The sequence below is a fragment of the Aplysia californica genome, unplaced genomic scaffold (genome assembly GCF_000002075.1).
Source record: "Aplysia californica isolate F4 #8 unplaced genomic scaffold, AplCal3.0 scaffold00087, whole genome shotgun sequence".
NCBI lineage: Eukaryota > Metazoa > Mollusca > Gastropoda > Aplysiida > Aplysiidae > Aplysia > Aplysia californica.
The window spans coordinates 780,856-789,737 of record NW_004797357.1 but is presented as its reverse complement, the minus strand read 5'-3'; the positions used below and the strand labels follow the sequence as shown (position 1 = coordinate 789,737).

The 8,882-nt window shown below is 38.2% G+C and overlaps 1 protein-coding gene across 1 annotated transcript in view; it reads left to right on the top strand.

The window, feature by feature from the left end:
* Nucleotides 1-8,882, top strand: part of LOC101863970 (neuronal acetylcholine receptor subunit beta-3) — a gene marked incomplete in the record, with an annotated part of 188,339 nt that overhangs the window by 161,424 nt on the left and 18,033 nt on the right.

Here is an 8,882-nt window from a genome sequence, read left to right as displayed (position 1 = left end):
TATCTATCTATCTATCATCTATCCTTATATCTTTTAAATAGTAATTTTACTTTTATTTAGCTAATAATTTTGATTTGCTCCGTCGTTTTTTTTAAAGACAAACGATGTAGCTAGTAATTACCCATGATCCCCATGCATAAACAGGAAAACAATAACAAACAAAACAAAAACTGTAGAACGTGCAATATCATCTTCAAAATTCATAGTGAGAATCATTAGCAACAATAAAATATCGCTTACGTTCATATCATTGGTAAAGACAATATAGAGCTGTGTGTCTCAAGCTATAGGATTTTCCTCTGTTGTCTTAACACCAAGCCTTCTTTGGGACATTCTTGTGTCAATCTATTTGTCTGTCGTTGTACAGCAAATTACAGAACCGATGCACTCAACCAGGATCCGGCCACACTCACACACACATACACACACACACACACACACACACACACACACACACACACACACACGCACGCACATGCGCTCGCATGCCAGTATGTGTCCGTGTATGAGAGAGGATTAAAATGTGCCGGGCCGGTTATAAAGGCTATTTAAGGCTCGGGGTAGCAGGGGGCATAGGAGGTCACTTCAATTATTCAGGGGGCATAGCTATGAATACCAGGAAGAGTACATGTTTATGAACCTCTCCCTCCATGAGGTCACAGCGAGCAAGCCACACGTGCATGCTGCTGTATTTTTGTGATCGACTAGAGATCTAATTCTAGACAGCTTGTTTATCCATCTATTTGTCTTGCACTGAAATAATAATAAGTTCTAGATAACCTCTCGGCATGTACTTTGAAAGTTTTTGTTTCTATTCAAAAATCAGAATTTTAAATTATATTTGTGTTGTTCCAACCTGGCGCAGTTATTTAGTGTTTATTTGTTTTGGTGGTAAGTTTTTTTTAAAGTTTGTTTTTGCTTTTTTAAATTTTTGGTGTTTGTGTGTGTGTGTGTGGGGGGGGTGTACATAATGGTCAAATTGTGTACATATAGTCAAGTTTGAAGTTTTTAAAGCCATGCTCTTACTTCCTATTAGGGCGTTTTAATTAAAAGTAGAAAGTTTAAAAAAATCATGTAAATAACGTGGGGAAAAGAGGCTGGTCTGAGATATAGATCTAGATATTGAGATGGCTTTAAATATGAGATACGCACGTTTTTTTTAATTAATCCCGAAAGAAAACATTTTCTTTCTCTGGTACTGTCTGAATAACATCAATAATTAATATGGTTTCACGGGCGTCGTATAATATATAATACTACACCAATACTATCTCACCACAGTCCATTGCAGCTACCCGATTTTTGTGGTTGGGTATTGATGCCTTGCTCAAGGACTCACACATTGTTGCCTGAGAAAAGCGGTTAGGAGCTGCACTGTCGCATGCAGGAGACCTCATTTCAATACCTGAGTGTGGAGACAATTTTTATCGAGTATTTCGGTCTTTCTGCCATGTTGTTGTATCCCTCTCATCCAGGGTTGGCGCTGACAGGGGGAGGGGGAGGGGTGGGGGTCGGAAGCCCGCGTCCTAAATGGCTTAGGGGGGCGTATAACGTAAAAATAACTACATTATAAAAAAGGACGCACACCTGTAACCAGGCACCTTTATTCCGTCTCGCTGACAGGTTCATTTATCATGCTTTCCTTTATTAGGAGCAAATAAATGTGATTGTGACTTCAAAGCTTTGGAGCCAATAGTTAATGACAAGCATATTTACATACAAGTTCACAGTGAGAAGAAGATCATTGCTGTATTCTAGTTTTAGCTTCAGCAATACACATGGGCTCAGAAAAGTAATGTAAATATCTGAACCCCCCCCCCAAAAAAAAAAAAAGACTTGAACCGTAACTGAAGCAAATTTGGCTGCATAAATATGATCATTTTATTTCATTCATAGGGTTTGCTAACAAAAAGAGCCAAAAGAATAAATAGAAACCTCACGGAGAAACTCAAACAAACGAAGGTGAAAGCCATTGAGTTGAACGAGAAGGAAGCGGAGGGCTGGAGAAGAGCGAGCTTACTTTAAAAACCAAACAAATCCTTCCGAGGAGCAGCGACTTGATGGTATTTATTATCGTATCGACACCCAATGTCCTTGCTGTCTTCTCTTCCTTTTTGCTTACATATTATTAAAATTATACGCTCAATATTTTTCTTTCTGTGTTCTTAGACTTTAACTGAATAGACTATTTTCCTCTGATCTTTTTCTGGCTTGAGACTTCATTGACAGCATTTTGAAACAAACCGTCCTTCTAATGAATTAATCTATCGAACCGCGCTTTGATCGGCAACTGGATGTTATATAAACGTAGACCCCACATGTGTAGATGAAACTAAAATATTTACTCACAACCATTGAGTATAAAGTACAAAAAATGGGGAGGGGGGGGGGGTTATAATTTTTTGCACTTTCGGGTAGAAATCGTACGATTGGGATTTGAAGAAAAAAGTAGAAAGGGAAAACAAATAACTTCAGGATCATTTCAATAGGCTCTGATTATTGAAAATCGAGACAAAATGTAACGTACCTCGTCTAGCTGTACTCTATACTGTCAACAATTATGTTTGTTTTGTTTGAGAAAAGAGTCGCACATTGACTCAATAATGGTTATGAAGTCCTGGGAAAAAGCGAGACATAAAACAGAGGGAAGAAAAGTGAACAAATAGGACCTACCAATGGCGCCCTCCAACTACACGCTGTATGAGATTAAACCAAGTAAAAAAAGAAATATAGGGAAATAAATGTAATAGTTATATTTGCTGTTTCCTGGTCGGTGTTCTACGTCAACAATTACCCAGCCAAAAGAAGAAGCGATAGGAAAGAGTGAATTTGAAAAGAATAAAAGATGCAAAGACTTGGAATAAATTAAAACTGGGCATGCAAGAAGAAAAAAGTACGAAATAATGTTGGGACAGAAGAAAAAGAAGAAGAAGAAGAAGAAGAAGAAGAAGAAGAAGAAGAAGAAGAAGAAGAAATACTAATAATAAAAAATTAACTTGAACAAACACGAAAGGAAGAAAGGCTGTTAAAACCCTTGAACGAAAAGAAACGCAGAGGCAACTGTACACAGTTTATTTCTAGCAATACTGGAAAATGCATTCGTTTATTATGATACCTCCTTGGCGATATGCAACCTGATTATCAAAATGTATGGAACTGGCAATATTATGTTACCCTTGCACAGGTGCTAAAGCATTCTGCTCCTGCCAGCAAGTCAAACAAATACAGCCACGGAGGAGACCTTAGGAAGGCTCCACAGGCAATCCAGCCGTCACCAGAGGAAGAAATGTTCCTTGGATTCTGGCATTTGCCGCTGGATAGTTTTGATCTCTTTGACAAAAAATAATGCGAAGGTAAAGAAACAGACGCCCGGGGAGAATGGATGAGGATACAAGGTGGAATAATACAAGCTGTTTGATATACTTGTAGAATGGCTGAGAATTGGAGGAGACCGGAGGAAAAAACAAGGAAGAAATAAAGAAGAAGACGAAGAAGAAAGTTTACACATGGCGACAACGTTAATATTATGATAATGGAAATGAGAATGAAAGCGACAATAATAAAATAATAACGATAATAAAATGATATCATTATTATCATTATTGATAATAATAATAATAACAGCAACAACAACAACAATAATAATAATAATAATAATAATAATAATAATAATAATGATAATAATAATAACAATAATAATAACATTAGATCTAATAATAATAATAAAAGTAATAATTGTTTAGAATAAATTTTAAAAATTATAACAAAAATCTAAATAATAACAGCAACAACAAAATAATATTAGTTATTATTATTATTATTATGTTGATGATAATGATGATGATGATGATGATGATGATGATGATGATGATGATGATGATGATGATGATGATGATGATGAAGATGAAGATGATGATGATGATGATGATGATGATGATGATTTGAAGAAGAAGAAGAAGAAGAAGAAGAAGAAGAAGAAGAAGAAGAAGAAGAAGATCATTTTTATTATTATTGATAATGCATACTGTATTTTTATTGTTAGTATTGTTATCATCATCAATATTGATATCATTGTTTTTATTGTCGCTGTTGTGGAGGAAGAAGAGGAATAGGAAGAAAAAGAGGAAAACATGAATGCCCTCAAAAAGATACAAGCCACATCTTACCTGCGCACAGGCAAAAGCTAAACTACTGTATTGTAATACCTCATAGATGTAATGGCAACTTGATTATCGAAATGTATGGGCGTTTTGATATTATGTTTCCCTAGTGCAGGTGCTAAAGCATTCAGCCGTCGCGGGTACATTAGACAAAATACTTCCCAGATAGAAAGCCCAGACAGACTCCATGGGGTTACCTGGCTGTTCTTGGCTCAAGAAATGTCAGTAGAATTCTGATATTTACCTTGTGGAAGCAGTGAATAGTTTTAATGTCTTCAACAAAAACGAGCGTGAAGATGAACAGACACGCTGCAGAAAGAAAAGTATAGATTTTAAAGTTGCAGGGAGCGTTGAACTATGTTCAACACGTATCGTTTTGGACGAGTTGACTTTGGACTATTGTGTTACTTTCGTTGGATCTAAGCTGACCTAGCTTTTTGAAATCTCTCTTTTGTCTTTTTTCTGGAACGATTTCTGTCCATGAAAACTGTATAGTAATTATAACATAATTACTTGCTTTGGAGAAATTTTACACTACAGTGTTTTTACTTTTTACTTTGTTCCCAGCAAATTTGCATTTGGAGATACCCCTCCCCCCCCTCGCCCAACCCCTCTTCTAACCATCCCTGTTTCCCACCCCAGAGGGGATGCTGTGAATGTGATAAGTCTGAGGCCATACTTGAGACAAATTGAGGGTTTTCTGTCCGAGTGAAAACCTGTGTTATTTTGTGGACGAAATACTATCCGGAAATGTATACCGTGTGTAACATTAGTCATTATCAATTAGTAGTGTGTTTTCCGAGCGCAAAGGTTAAAGCTTTCAACCCTGGAGGTCAAACCAAATAAAATGCCTTCAGGTAAAAAGCGTTAAATGGGCTTCTAAGGTTAACCTGACCGACTCTGACTCCAAAATATCAAAAGGAGTTTGATACTTGTCATGCATGCGCACCAAGCAATGCCTTCAACAAAAACTAATGCAAAAATAAATAAACATAGACGCCATGATGGAGAAAAAGATGTTGTTGTGGGGATCACGCTCCTAAATATAAGTCTGCATGCTGCAGGTGGCAAAATTAGAGCTGCTTTTTCTAACTTTTAACTTTAGAGGGATCCAAATGTCGACCTGGCCTATTTACTGTCGGGGTAATCTTGTCTTTGGTCGTGTTCTATTATTATTTTCTTTTGGTCTGTTGACAGGCTTGAGTGAAATGTGTTGTTGTTTTTTTGTTTGTTTGTTTGTTTGTTTGTTTGGGGGTTTTTTTTGGGGGGGGGGTAATTTTGCCTGTCCTTATAAGTCGTTGTGTTCAAGTTGATAAGAAAGAGTTAGGTAAATCCAAAGCCCGATTTTGATAGATTTCAGTAAAGTGGATGTAGAGACTTTGACAGTCTCTAAACAACCCATACTCGTAATCAGAACCCCTCTGTCTACAAATAATTTCAATACAACGGTCTACCTGACATTTTTGGCTGTTTTGAGTTACTACGACCATGACGTCAGAAACCAAATGTTTTTTTTCCTGCCCTTTCGAAATCGTAAGATTATTCGTAGTCATTGTCAAGGTGTTTGAAGAATTGTATTGGAAGAACTTGACATGTAAAACTCAAAATGTTTAACGTCAAATTTCTCAATACTAGGTACTGAGCGGACAGAACTTGATCATTTTAAAGTAGCGAATCGCCACCTTCTCTTTGGTTGCTAATTATTCTACCGAGGCACCGTTTGGATTGTTACGTGTAGGCATAACGATGCAGAAGCAAACGCCTGGAGTCCGGAAGACGAATGTTCCGTCCCATGTTGCCCTATAATCGGATTACGCGACGGTTGGGTTTGTTGGGGGCACCAGTTACTCTGTCAACCGTTTCGGCACTCTGATCGTTTATTCGATTAACTTTATTATCATACAGTCGCATACTACTTAGTTTGGTGAATGTTTTTATAACTGGAGTTCTCTTTGTTGGTAGGTCCCACACATTTTCAGGCCGTAGTTTGGCTGAAGTGTTTGCCTCGACTTTCAGTAACCGAATCTTCAGTTGATTTATGATTTGAACAAAAGTAGAACAGTAACGTTATCTATCAGTCTTTATTCTAAATGCTTAGCTATAGATCTACTACTCTTTATTTTTGACGTTAATTGGAAGGTGGGGAAGGGAGGTGGTGGGGAGGGAAGCTGAGGTGGGTTTAGAGGAAGGGTGGGTATGAGGTGAAAAGAGCCGGGAAAGGGTATGGGAAAGCGGGGAAGGGGGTTGGTTGCCATTAATTACTGAAATAGCAATCATTCAACAATTGTTTGTTATTGTTACCACTCGACAATTACGGTGGCGTGTGGTTCATATTTCAGCATCTTGGGTCTTTAACGGTTCCAAAAGGAGCCCATTAGTCCTCTCTTCATTTGAGCGAGAACAGATTTGAGAGCTTCCCCCTTAGCCCCACCCGGTATCTTTGTACACACGCCATTTTAGCCCACGGAAAGATTTCTCCTAAGCTGCTCATTACGTCATAAAGATTTGAGCCTCTTCGTCATGAGCTCTCCCCCACCCACACTCATTCCCAACAAGACAACGCAACTGATTTTTCTCTGTAATTTTTTTTTGTTGCTTGGCCCCAAGCGACTATGTGACCATATTACATGTGTTTGTGTGCGCTCGTCGTCTGTGTATGTTTGTTTGTGTGCGTGTTTGTGTATGCGTCTCACTGTGTGTTTTTCTTTGTTTGTTTATTTGTGTGTGTGTGTGTGTGTGTGTGTGTGTGTGTGTGTGCGTACTTTCTAGTTGCTAAGTGTATATGCTCACACACGTATAATTATTATATTATGTATGTGCTCATATGTGCGTGTGTATGTGTGTAAGCATTTAAGTGTGTGTGTTTATGTGTGCGCAGATACATGTGCTCCCCTGTACATGTTTATGGGCATCACCCTAGCTTCTTCCCATCTGGGGAAGCTCTAGAAGATCTATGTTTAAACAGACATGTTTATCCACAAACTGGCACATTGACCCATTTCACAAGGAATATGTTTTCAAAGAACGCCCAAGTTCAAGACAGTGCGAATACTTATCGCGGACTTTGTAAATATTGTGATTAGAACCTCGACGCTGAGTGATTCGGTGAGATATTGCCCTACCTGAGAGAAAGAAACAAAAACGAAGAAGGCCATATGTCACTCATTTTTCTGAAGAAGCGGCAATCTTTATTTCCATCTGTAACAGTTTCGCTCTTTCACTACCTGGTGATGAGGATGGAAGTTATGGTTTTCTGTCTGTTAGTTGAAATCTGACTTTATATCAGTTACACTGTTTTTCTCTTCACAACTCCCCCCCTCCCCCCCCCTCTCTCTCTCTCTCTCTCTCTCTCTCTCTCTCTCTCTCTCTCTCTCTCTCTCTTTCTGTCTCTCTCTTTCTTTCTCTCCCTCTCTCTCTCTCTCTCTCTCTCTCTCTCTCCCTCTCTCTCTCTCTCTCTCTCTCTCTTTCTTTTTCAGAAAATATATATCTTGGAATGTATAAATCTATATATTTTGACATTCTTTGTGGGGTTTTTCATTGATTACCTACGCTTTCGGGTGTTTGGTGTATGTTTGTATGCTCGTGTATGTACGTCTGGTGTGTTTTAACAGTCTGTATCTAGTTGTATATCAATCAGATTATCTCTGTGCAAACGCACTTTTTCAACCCGCAGAAAGGTTTCCTCAATGCTGCTCATTATGTCAACAAGATTTGAGCCTCTTCTTCATCTCTCCCACACTTCGGAACAAGGAAAAGCAGCTGGCTTATAATTACTATTTTCTTTCCCTTTTTCTTCCCTTTGCTAAGCCTCAAGTGAATCTGTGACCTACATGTGTTGGGTAATCTGATAAGTAAAACTAGTATCTTTAAGTTTGTGGCTATGTCTATTATAACAAATTGTTTACTGCTCTACTTGACTCAAAAATAGTATATTGAAGGAGGCGAACCAGGCGTTACGGATTCATCCACAAAACGAAACAAGGTTCACTTTAGATTGAGCAGCCCCTAATAGTGTAACGGTTAAGTTCTTCGACGTAGCATGCACGAGACGTAATTCTGATTCCCGCATGAGCAAATCTTATTCATAGAGTATTATATTATACACAAATGAAGCACTTTAGGTTTGTTTTGTGTAGATCATGGAGCTATTCGTATTATACAAAACTGAGAGTAAAGAAAAAAACTCTATATCAGAAACTATAATAATTAATTAATGCCTTTGGGCTTTGTGTTTTTACAGGTCTTTTATATATTTCAGTATATTACATTATTAGTACATGCAAATGAATATAACGTAGTTTATTCTGAGAAACCGGCCCTATCTCAATGATCCTTAATCTTATTATGAGTCAAGGTCAGTGAGTCTTGCTGAAGGACACATTGCGTAAATTACTGACCACTTGACCACTTCAGCCTGAGAGTGGAGAAGTGCACATCTTCATTTTGCGCTTGCCCAGTCTCAATTTTCATCTGAGCCTTCTCCTCGATAAATGTAATCGTCTTTCCTTTTGATCCTCTTACGCTTCCACTAATTGTGGCCGTCCCCATAGCCCTGATCACTTCATCTCTCCCTCCCCCCGCCTCCTCTACAGCTCTCTTTCTTTCTCTATTTTTCTCTCTCTCTTTCACTCTCCTGCTCTTTCTTTGTCTGTAATACTCTTTCTTTCTCCCCCTCTTGCCCAGTACTCCTTTCTTTGTGATTTTTTCCTACTTTCACTTTCT